We start from the raw sequence: 11,267 nt of genomic DNA on the forward strand, positions 1-11,267 counted from the left end.
ATTCTCTGCAATTGTCTCTTTATTTTGTTTGTATATAAACTTGGAAGTCCTTCTATCGGCCATATCCATTACCAGGAAATTATCAACCATATCCGTATCAACCATATCCGTATCAACCATACCCCTATCCAGTTCCATACTGATCAGTAATCCCAGGAAAAGATCACAAAGGTAAGCTGGGTCTGGTAACATTTTATTTTCTTCAGAAGTATCAATAGTGACATGAAAACAAGAAAAAACAAAAGCAAGGCACTGACCCAAAAGCAGTCCCATTTTAGGAAATAGAGCCTGGTATATCTCTCCTAAAATGTAGTTATTTACCATAATGTTTCCAGAAGAAAGCTTCAGTCCTGGTATGGTTAACAGCTGGCATGTAAGGATGGGAACACCATCATCTGCGTCCTGCCTATGATGACTAGTGTTTCATGACCTCGAACTATTCCTAATCTTTTCTCATCTTCATTTTCTCACGGACAAAACAGGCATCATGAGCACATTGAACCAATTCCCTCAATTGGCGAAACTATGAAAACACATTACATCAAGACCTTGGTCAGAATTGTTGTAATTGCACGTGGCAGGCTGTCCTGCCCCAAAACCTGTGCCTAATATTGTTTAAAACTTTTTCTTCTAAAATACAATCTTTAGAGCGACTGTATCAACACCATCTAGGAAACTGTCAGAAATGTAGTGACGGAGGCCACACCCTGGCCTATGCAATCAGAGGCTATATTTTTATAAGATTCATAACACAATAAAGTTTAAACTTTTCCTTGGAGAAAAGATTCTATCCTGATGAGCAATAGGATAGGGACAACAGCTCCAATATTATACCAACAAGAGGGAAAGGAACTATTTCCAATTTGCTTTGCGAATGTCAGTTTTATCTAAAACAACATTAATGTTCTGAATTCTAGGAGTGATTCAAGATTTCACTATAAAATAAAGTAACATTTCTGGAGAAAAAGAAGACTGCCCCTACATTTTAGAGTTGAAATAGTTCCAAAGGTTTTTCATTACAATTAAATGCACATGGAGTCTTCATTCAAATTTAATTCCCTGTTACCATTAAAGATAGGGCAAAGAATCTGAACTTGACTCCCTAATCATTAGGTAATAGATGACTAATATTTGATAGAGGAAGGATATATTAAAATATCGTTTGGGAGATGGGGTGCCTGGGTGGCTCAGTCGGTGAAACCACTGACTCTTGATTTTAGTTTAGGTCATGATCTCAGGGTTTGTGAGTTCAAGCCCCACACTGGGCTCTGCAGTGACAGTGCAGACACACCCTCTCCTTCTCTCTGCCCCTCCTCTGCTCATCCTCTCTCCATCTCCCTCAAAATAAATAAATAAGCTTAAAATAAATTTAATTAATAAAATAAAATATTGTTTGGGAGAGATTAACATGGAAGAAATGAATAGGCCATAGTTATGCCAAAGGGTGGTGGGAGAGAAATAGGTTGGTGATAGAAAGTCTGTATGAAATATGAGAAAGAGACCCTTACAAGCGGCAATCAATAGGTTTGATGATGGGTTGAATGAAAGACTAAATCAAGGAAGAATTTTTAAAAAATGACTGAAGTTGTCAGAATGGATTAGCAAGTAAAAATGCTGAGCAATATTCCTTTCAAAAAGAGACAGTGCTCTGCTTTGCCCTTCTGTTTTGTGGCTTTTGTTGGTAATGGTGATGTCATTGCTGTTTTCCCCCAGGGAAACTTTTCCATATGCCTATGTTTCCCTTGGTCTAAGTAGGGAATGTTAAAAATCCTCTGGCTATGTTAAGCGTGAAACTATAGTATTCAAACTGAAAAGTGACTAGGGAACAAAAAAGGTAAAAATTCATTTAATCAATTTTTCAATAATGATTCAGGGTCCCTTAACCCCCTAAAGTACCAATAAATGTACATACCTGGTATACACTTAGTGTGGGTAGGAAATTTGAAGACCCAGAAATAAAGGCATTTTTTAAAAGATTGGAAGAAACAATTGGAAATATATACAAATCCTTGTGTCATTATTTGAGAAAATAAAGTTTGAAATGAAATTCATGTTCATTCAGGCATGGGCTATTACTTGACCACATCACGAGCAGCAGTGAGACATCCACCAGCAGTATATATACCATTATTCAGAGTCTCTGCACTACACAGCTCATTATCTAGTTTTAAAGATGGATATAAACACACACACACACACACACACACACTCACACACACAGAGAAAATCATGTCAGAAAGATGTGATACAATTGAATGAGGTATTCAGGCCTATTTTACCAGCAGGACTATAGCAGCTGGAGAGAGGGATCTAGATACACAATGAAGAAGACCAGAAACTACCAAAACAATTTAGGATGAGACATAAAAGCTTGAGGAAAAACGAAGTAATAAAGATAGTAGCAATTTACTCTAGCACAGAGTCTGATTATATAAGTACTTGAGAATAATTCTAGTCAGCTTTTCTCTGTGGATGATTTTCACCAAGTCTCAGTTTTTGGTCCGGGATTTTGTGTCATGTCAAATCAAACCAAACCCAAACTTAGGTAAGGAGGGACTTTATTCACAACAAAATCCATTGCTTAAATGGGGAGAACGCTTAAATCTCGGAAGTCTGCCAAGTGTCTCAAAATCCAAGAGGAAAGGCTTTTCTTTCACAGGCTAAAGAGAAGTCAGCAGAGGTCAGCAGAAACTTTTGAAGTGAACTTGGGCAAGCAGGGGGAATCCAGTTGGATCTGAGGAAAAGTGTCCACTGTGGTTAAGCTGATTCTCAGGATAAGTTGATCAAGGGGCACACTCCATCCTTAGCACTTCATCAGACATAGGCCAGGCAGGGCTCGGAACCTGTAGAAAGGAGAGAAGCCTGAGGAATATTAAATCCATACCGAGCACATAGTAACACATGGGCAACCATGAACACCTGGTCAGTCACAGAGGAATATATCTAGATACAACCCAAAAACAGGAAAGCATAAGGGCATTAGCAATGACTTGATGTGGAATGCAAATTTAATAAAAAGAATGTTTTCTCTTAATCCACAGGCATGACGGAAAGTCCCATTTGCTCTCTTTCATGATGATTCTTCCTATTCCAAAGCGCTTTACCCACCTCACAAAATTTTGGAGCCCAGATAATAAATACACTCAAAGTACTTTTAAAATCATGTTTTGAAAAGTAATTAAAAACACTACAGTTTTACTTTGATTATGGTGTGCATTATGTCAGAATTTTAAAATAACCAGAACCATCAATACATTCTGGCTTTTCAAAACAAAAGAGAAGTTCAATCAAATAGTGTTTCATGAACAACACACACCTGAGATCAATGATCAATAGTTTTAAAACAATAGTAATGGTAGTCGCTGAACTATTTGATCTTTTCCTTTCTTAATCTGTGTTAACTAAATCATAAAAATTAAAAAGAAACTTGTCATGCATAATAAATTGATTTGTCAAGCAATTACTTGTCCTCTCACTGTATTTGTTTCCGGGGCTGGGCATATCAGATGATCAAAAGTCGTGGCTAAGAACAACAGAAATTTATGCTCTCATTCCATCGGTAGAGCCTTGCTCTTTTTGACATCTCTAGGGCACAATCTTCCTTCACCTCTACCTACTTTCTAGCAACTTATTAGCAATCTTGGAATTCTTTGGTTTGTAAGTGCAATATTTCAATCTCTTCCTCTCTTGCCTCAAAGCAATCTTCTCCCTCTGGGTCTCTCTCTACTTAGGAAGACACCAGTCAAATGGATTAAGTGCCGACTCTACTCCAGTACAAGCTCAAAATAATTACATCTGCAGTGGTCCATATTTCCAGATAAGGTCACATTCTGAGTTACTGGGGTTAGGGCTTCAGTCTATCTTTTGTGGGAGGGACACCACTGAACCCATTCCATCCATCTTTATTTTGATTCCCAATATAATTTTTCTGCAACCATCATCGGCCCAAACTCATAATGATCCTCACTATGCCAATATTTCTAAAAAAAAAAAAAAAAAAAAAGACAAACAGTGCTATTTCATGACCTTCTGGGACAATGATTAGGGAAGAAAGTAGTTTACGACATAGTGATTCATAGCATGCCTGGGTGGTTATTTAAGGGGCATGAAAATCACCTAAGCAATTTTAGCGTAGTCTTGAAATCTTCTGTACTAGAAGGCATTCCAATTCATGTAATTTGCATGAAATCTCTAGAATACTAATCAAAATCTTGACTTTAATTTTAATCATCCTGGTAAGGAAAACTCATGCACATTTAGTAAGTGGCTTAGAAGAAAATCTCAGCTGTACTTTTTTAGCTATATTTTAGTGGTCGTAAATATTGACTGCGAAAAGCTAGAAAGTATACTAAGTGACCATTTTTATGAGATAGAACATTTTAGTCACCAACATTCATGGAGACAGGGCTTCTCTTCCAGAGAAAAGCAGCCCAAACTAAAGGCTAATCCCCAATCTCCACAGGGTTGTACACAGCAGAGAGAAGTGTGAGGGTCCAAAGATAGTTGAAAGGAACAGAAGGAGGCTGAGGAACGCAGGGAAGCTGGTAGAATGCTGAGTTGGTGTTTTGCGTGTTCTGTCCTGAACTGCCTTCTGGCCCTTTGTCTTATACGCTTTTGTATGTAAAAGACTTCCGAAATGTAACAAACCCCAAACAGAACTTTTTTGTTGTTTCCCTTCCTGAGTTTTTGTTAATTTCACCTGTCCCGGTATAGACTATAGCCTAAAAGAAATGAGTGGATTTTTTTTTCTCCGCTGCCCTTTCATCTTTTACATATAACCAATATGTATCAGGTCTGGCACTCATCACATCTCTTTGATCTTTTCCCCAACGACTGTGTGCATGCTCCTTTCTATTGCTCAGTGACCGCTTCATGGGGCTCCTTCAGACTTATTTCTACTAATCCAACCTCAGCCAAAGATTTGGATCTCCAGAGTTCTTTCTGTGGGAAGTTTTCTCCTGCTTTCAGCATGTTCTCCTTCTCAGTGTCCGGCTTCGTTAACTGTAGAGCCATGCCTCCACTATCTCACTATTTCTCCTCGTCAGGGGAATTGTTGGTTCCTTTTAGGCACCACCTTGCTGTGTACAGTTTGTAAATTTTCTCTAGCTTACAAGCTGGGACAATCATGGGGTTTATCTTGGTTGTTTTTTTCCTCTTCTCTCAAGGATACATCCTAAATTCCTAATGTACAATATATTGAAATGGAAGTATCATATAGTGTGTTCTCTCTTCAGTTACTTAAGGCAGTTGGATGAATCTAGTCTCTGAAATGCAGTCATCACCAGAAGCTGTTTTACAGATTAAAAGCCTTTTAGAGTCCTTATGCTGTCCTAAAAATCCTGTATTATCTGGCCCTTTGTGCTTCTCTGACCTCGATTCACCACATATCCTCAATTCCAGCCACACCGTCCTCCTTGCTGTATTTTTAAGTGTTCCAGGTGTGCACCCCTCCAATGGCCTGGACTGGAGTACTCCCCCCCCCTTTATACTCTACTTTTTATTTGCTTGAAGTGTTCCTCTTCTCCTAATGGCCACACTACCTAATATTGGAAATACATTCCTACCAAATCTTCTAACCTTCCTCCATACCATCTTTCTCTTCATATATATCACCAGCAAACCCACCACCTACTCCTTACCACATTTGTTCTGTCTTCTTCCAGTTAGTGTATAACTTTCATGAAGTCTGAGATGTTTCCTGCTGGTGTTCATCATCGATTCTCAATGTGTAAGAGTTCCCAGCATATATTAAGTCCTCAGTATGTATTTGGTAATATTCAGTTACATAGCAACTTCCAACTTCAGATGTATTTTTCTTTGTTGCTTTTATGAAATATAAAACATTTTACATAAACAATATAAAGAACTGTGTTCTGTGGTATTTGCAGGATGTTTTCACAGCTGTCTTCAAATTTGAACTTGATCGGAAAGACTACAGAAATTTATCAGGTACCCCATCAGCAAAGTGAGTGGGGCATCCCTGGTCAGAGGCAAAATGGAGAGTCACAGTGATGTGAACATCCGTGGTGTTCGCAGGAAGAGTGAAATGGCACTGAACAAACAAGAATTGGAGCCACCAATCTCTGCTGTGCAAAAGCCAAAGGGCCTCGAATATGATGCGAACAATCTTCAGTATTAACTTAGACATGATAAGAAGCCAGAGAAATGTCTTTAAGCAGTTAAGTTACCTGCAATATCTATTATTTTAAAAAGTGTTGTGAGGGTGCTATAGAAAGTATATTTTGGAAGTGGCTGATAAAAAATTTGGAGACTAATTCGGAAGCTAGAAGGGGCTGTCTGAGCAGGAGATGAGGAGATGTGTGGTGCAGAGGCAGGGGGCCAGGAGGTTAGGGAGAAGAAACCACAGACATGGAGTCTTTCAAGAAGCTGGGGGATCAGTGTCAAGAGTGAATTAGTGGTGTGACATGTGGGAGCACAAAGGAGAGAAGGGATGGCATCTGTGATAAGAGAGAACTAAAGAACATTGTATTTATTTATTTGTTTAAAAGTTTATTTGATTCATTTTGAGAGTAGAGAGAGACAGAGAGAGAGCAGTGGAGGGGCAGGAGAGAGAACTCAAGCAGACTCCACACTGCCAGCACAGAGCTCGATGCGGGGCTCAAACTCATGAACCATGACATCATTACCTGAGCTGAAATCAAAAGTTGCTTACGCAAATGAGCCACCCACGTGCTTATTTGTTTAAATATTTATTTATTTAAGTTTATTTTATTCATTTTGAGAGAGCGAGAGAGCAGGGGAGGGGCAGAGATAGAACAGTGTTGTTCTAAGGGAATGATCACGTACAAACAAAGGAATTGAAGATATATGGGAAAGAAGTTAACCACATGAAGAAGGTCTTAGAGGAGAGAAGACAAGTAGGTATTACTCAGTAATTTGTAAGTCATAGAAAACCTTTCTAGAGTTTAGAGAATTGGAAAATCATGGTTACATGAGTTCTTGTTTCTCTGAATAAAAAGTCACAAATAAGAGTCAAAAAGGTGGCTGAAAAGGCAAGCGAGGCAGTAAACTTAAAGAATTTACTGAACACCCCGACATGCCAGGTGTCAGGGCCGGTGCTGGAACTACAAAGACGGTTTAGTGTGTTTTCCTCCACCCCGGATGGAAAAAGTGATTTAATTAAATAGTCTGATATAATGCAACATAATTGACTGACAGTAACAAAGGAAATATAATATCAAACACAATTTTTTAAGTGCCAGACAGCACTGCTTCAAGAGAAGGCACTTTGTCACCCTCTGCTAAATTCCGTATACACTAATTGTCCTTTATTGTTTACAAGTATAGTATGTGTGATAAATTGTAGAAAAGCTCATACACAGAATGATAGGTTAGCATAATGAAGCTTCAATGTTTGCCAGATAATCAGCATACAGGCTTTCCAAACATGACTAGCTCTTCAATAAACACAAACCATCATATGCGGTTATTTCACCTAAAAGCCCCCTACTGGCAGCCCTTAGGCAAAACTTAGTTAGCTGTGTTTGATTGGTTCACACAATATTTCAAATGTTGTTAATCACAGTATATAATGGGTAGATTAACTATTTTCCTATCCTTCAAAATTAGATATGCCAAGATAAGGACATTAATTGTATGAGTCAAAATTTTCTAGAGCAGACTATTAACTCTTCATCTTACAAGAAGCTTGCACTCTTAGGGAAGCCATGGTCCCAGCATGTCATGTTTTTCACACCCGGCCCTACCTTATACTTTATGTCACCTACAAAGTCAATGTACATTTGAACTTCTGCTTGAGTGGTTTCCATAGAACTTTGTATCTATTTTATACTCATTATTACCAAATTTTCTACAGTCTTTACATTAGGTAATATTATTATTTTTATCATCATTATTTCATTTTTACAGAAGCAAAGCCAGAGATAAAAAGTAAAGTAAGAATTTGTTCCAGATACTTACTCAGTGGGAAAATCATTAGAAAACTATTTTTTTCCAAAATTCCATACTGTTTTACAGGAAAGGAGGCGCCAGGACAAAAAGAAGAAAGGCAAAGAAACTTTTCTTGAATCAAAAAACTAGTTCATAGCAGAAGAACCTACACACAAAATGCAGGTAACCATTACACATGAGAACATCCTCGTTTCCTGTTATGTTCTAAACCAAACTGTGTTAAAGTACTCCTTGGAATCTATGGGGAAATAATGTGGAAATAAAAAACAATTTCTAATCATAGTGACTTCTTAGAATTCAACTGGCCTTTTAAGTATTTCAAACCACAAAATTACCATATCATGTGAAAGAACAATGTTTGGATAGTTCTGAGATAACCCATCCTAGGGTTGTAATGTTCTAAAATGCTTCCAGAAATCCAGCAGCTTCTTACTCTGTTTATGATCCCTGGACCCCTTTCTTCATCTGGAAATTGGAGACAAGAATAATTAAAATAAATAGCTGGCACTAGGAAATATTATTTAGCAATATATATAAACAATTCTATTTCTGTTAGGTCAGAATGTACGTTGGCATGCTTATATGTATTCAGCACAAATATATGTCCACATACAGTGCATCCATATCACCTATGTACATTCTGGGACATAAATTTTATAACTACTCCTATATGTTCTCTTTATTGATAGGTTTGATTGGAAAAGTCATTTCTGTAGAGTTTCCTTCTCTTTTATATACTTCTTCTATCAATATATTTGCTTGTTGAAAAGGCAACACTTCTGAGTCAAAGGAAGACTGTGTGTAACATTGTCTGCCTTGTTTGTACTCCTCCTTGTGGTCCATGTTGGATACGCTAGATCCGGATTGTGCTGTCATTTTCACTGTATCGATGATTAACTGACGTCTCTGCAGCACGATGGCTGAGACACAGAACCTCACATCGCTTGCTGTACATGAAAATTTCAGATGCATTTTTTCTGTGTGGTCTTTGCATTTCCATTCCTCATATTTAGAGACCGGACCACTGGTACCAAAATAACCAGTTGTCTAACAACTAAGTAAGGCCATTTGGATGGCACTGGAGTAATTTGGAAACTCACAGACCCCGTATCTCACGTGGATCTCATATACCCAGTGCCTTAGAAGCTTCAGGGTAGAAGCCCCACTACAGCTGTATCTCAGGAAGATTTAGTCCTCACTGTAACATCTCTGTGATTTGTTCCTGCTCCCACGTGTCTACTCCCAACAATTTTCACCCAAATTCTCAAGTCTGCAGTCACAGTTCCTGACTGCCCACAGGAGAGCTCATACTATCACTCCAGATGAAGCGAGCAGACATACCTGATACGGGATTGGTAACCAAAATATATAAAGAACTTAAAACTCAATATAAAACACAAATAATCCATTTAAAAATGGGCAGAAAAACTGAATGGACATTTTTCTAAAGAAGATAGACATGAGGCCGACACATAAAAAGATGCTCAACATCACTAATCATCAGAGAAATACTAACCAAAACACAATGAGCTATCACATTACCCTGTCAGAATGGCTAAAATCAAAAAGACAAGAAAGAACAAGTCTTGGCAAGGATATAAAGAAAAAGAATCCTCATGTACTGTTGTATTGTGGAATGTGTATTTTGGTGCAGCTACTGTGGAAAACAGTATAGAGTTTCCTCAAAAAATTAAAAATAGAAATACTGTATGACCCAGCAATCTTCTACTATTTACCCAAATAAAACAAAAAAACCCCACTAATTTGAAAAGATATATGCACCCCTGTTTATTGCAACATTATTTACAATAGCCAATATATGGAAGCAATCCAAGTGAACTCACCTTTTGTTCCAAATTTGTCCTGTCTCTATTTTTTTACTATATTAATATGAAACATGAATACATTATTTAATGTTATTGCTTTTGCAGATAACTAATTAGGCTTCTAGTATTTGAGCTCTTCTCTGAGACTCACCGGACTAACTTTTCTCATTTGGATAGGTTGACTATAAGAGACTTTTCCCCACTAATTGGAGTAGTTCAATTAAAATGGAAAATGTAGGATAAAACCTTGGCGTGTGCTGCATCCTTATAAAATTGCATTGGTTCTTCATTGTTGTCTTCCAAATGAAACACCCTTTCATTTTCAAGGACATAGAACTGAGTAATGGAGATTAAAATGCTTTATTTCCCCCTTTACTGCAAAGTTGTAGGGTATGCCCTTGCTCATCAGTCTTCTAAAACCCTCTCCTGTTCACGAGTATGAGATTATAGATAACATAAGACGCCACTTGTGTATCTGTCATCTGTTCTTATTTCTGTTAAACATAATCTGCACACTTCTCATAGAATTGAATTAAAAAGGATCAATAATACCTATATATTTCAATGTTACAAGCTAAAATAAGGATCCCGTTACATTTAAAATTAGTTTTTAAACTTCTTCATTTAAATGACAGTAGCCTCAATTTCCAAATGTCTTATATACAAATATAGTCTCTTCATTTTTACATTACTTTCTCTCCATAAGGTCACATAACTCATATATTGCCAGTGTTTTTAATAGTGCTTAAACAGTTGTTTAGATGACTAAGTGAATAAAACAAGAATGGAAATAAAGATAGAAGGAAAAAAAAAGAAAGGGGAAAAATAAATAAATGTAGTCAAATATACCATAATCTATTTCAAAATAACTAGTGTAGGGTGTAATGTTATTAAAAAAGTATTTATGAAGCGTTATGAATAGTTATGAAAAGTTATGAAATTAAGATGATCATTGAGAAAAAGCCTATATACATCTGCAATGTTTAGGAATCTCTTGTGAAAATTACTGATATAAATTATTTAGTTGACTCCTTCAAATATATACCTTTTCCTTCAAATTAACTGAAAGGGCGCTAAGGGAGAGCATAGCCAGTGGGGCTCTTTTAATATGCTCTGGAAATATTTCCTTAAAACATACAAAATCAACTTCAAGGGGCACCTGGATGGCTCAGCTGGTTGAGCTTCCACCTTTGGCTCAGGTCATGATCTCTCATTCATGAGTTGGGCCCTGCATCAAGGCTCTGTGCTGACACATCAGAGCCTGGAGAGCCTGCTTTGGATTCTCTCTCTCTGTCTCTGTCTCTGTCTGTCTCTCTCTCTCTCTCTCTCTCCCCCTCCCCCACTTGTATGCATGTGTGCATGCTTTCTCTCTCTCCAGAACAAACAAACAAACAAACAAATACTTAAAAACTCAAACTTCAAGCTTATTTTGAGTTCCAATAGACAAAAAGCTTATTATTGAGTCTGGCATATTTAACCAAAACAAAAATAACAATAATATTGTCTTCA

This window comes from Crocuta crocuta, unplaced genomic scaffold, assembly GCF_008692635.1.
Source record: "Crocuta crocuta isolate KB4526 unplaced genomic scaffold, BGI_CrCroc_1.0 scaffold1, whole genome shotgun sequence".
NCBI lineage: Eukaryota > Metazoa > Chordata > Mammalia > Carnivora > Hyaenidae > Crocuta > Crocuta crocuta.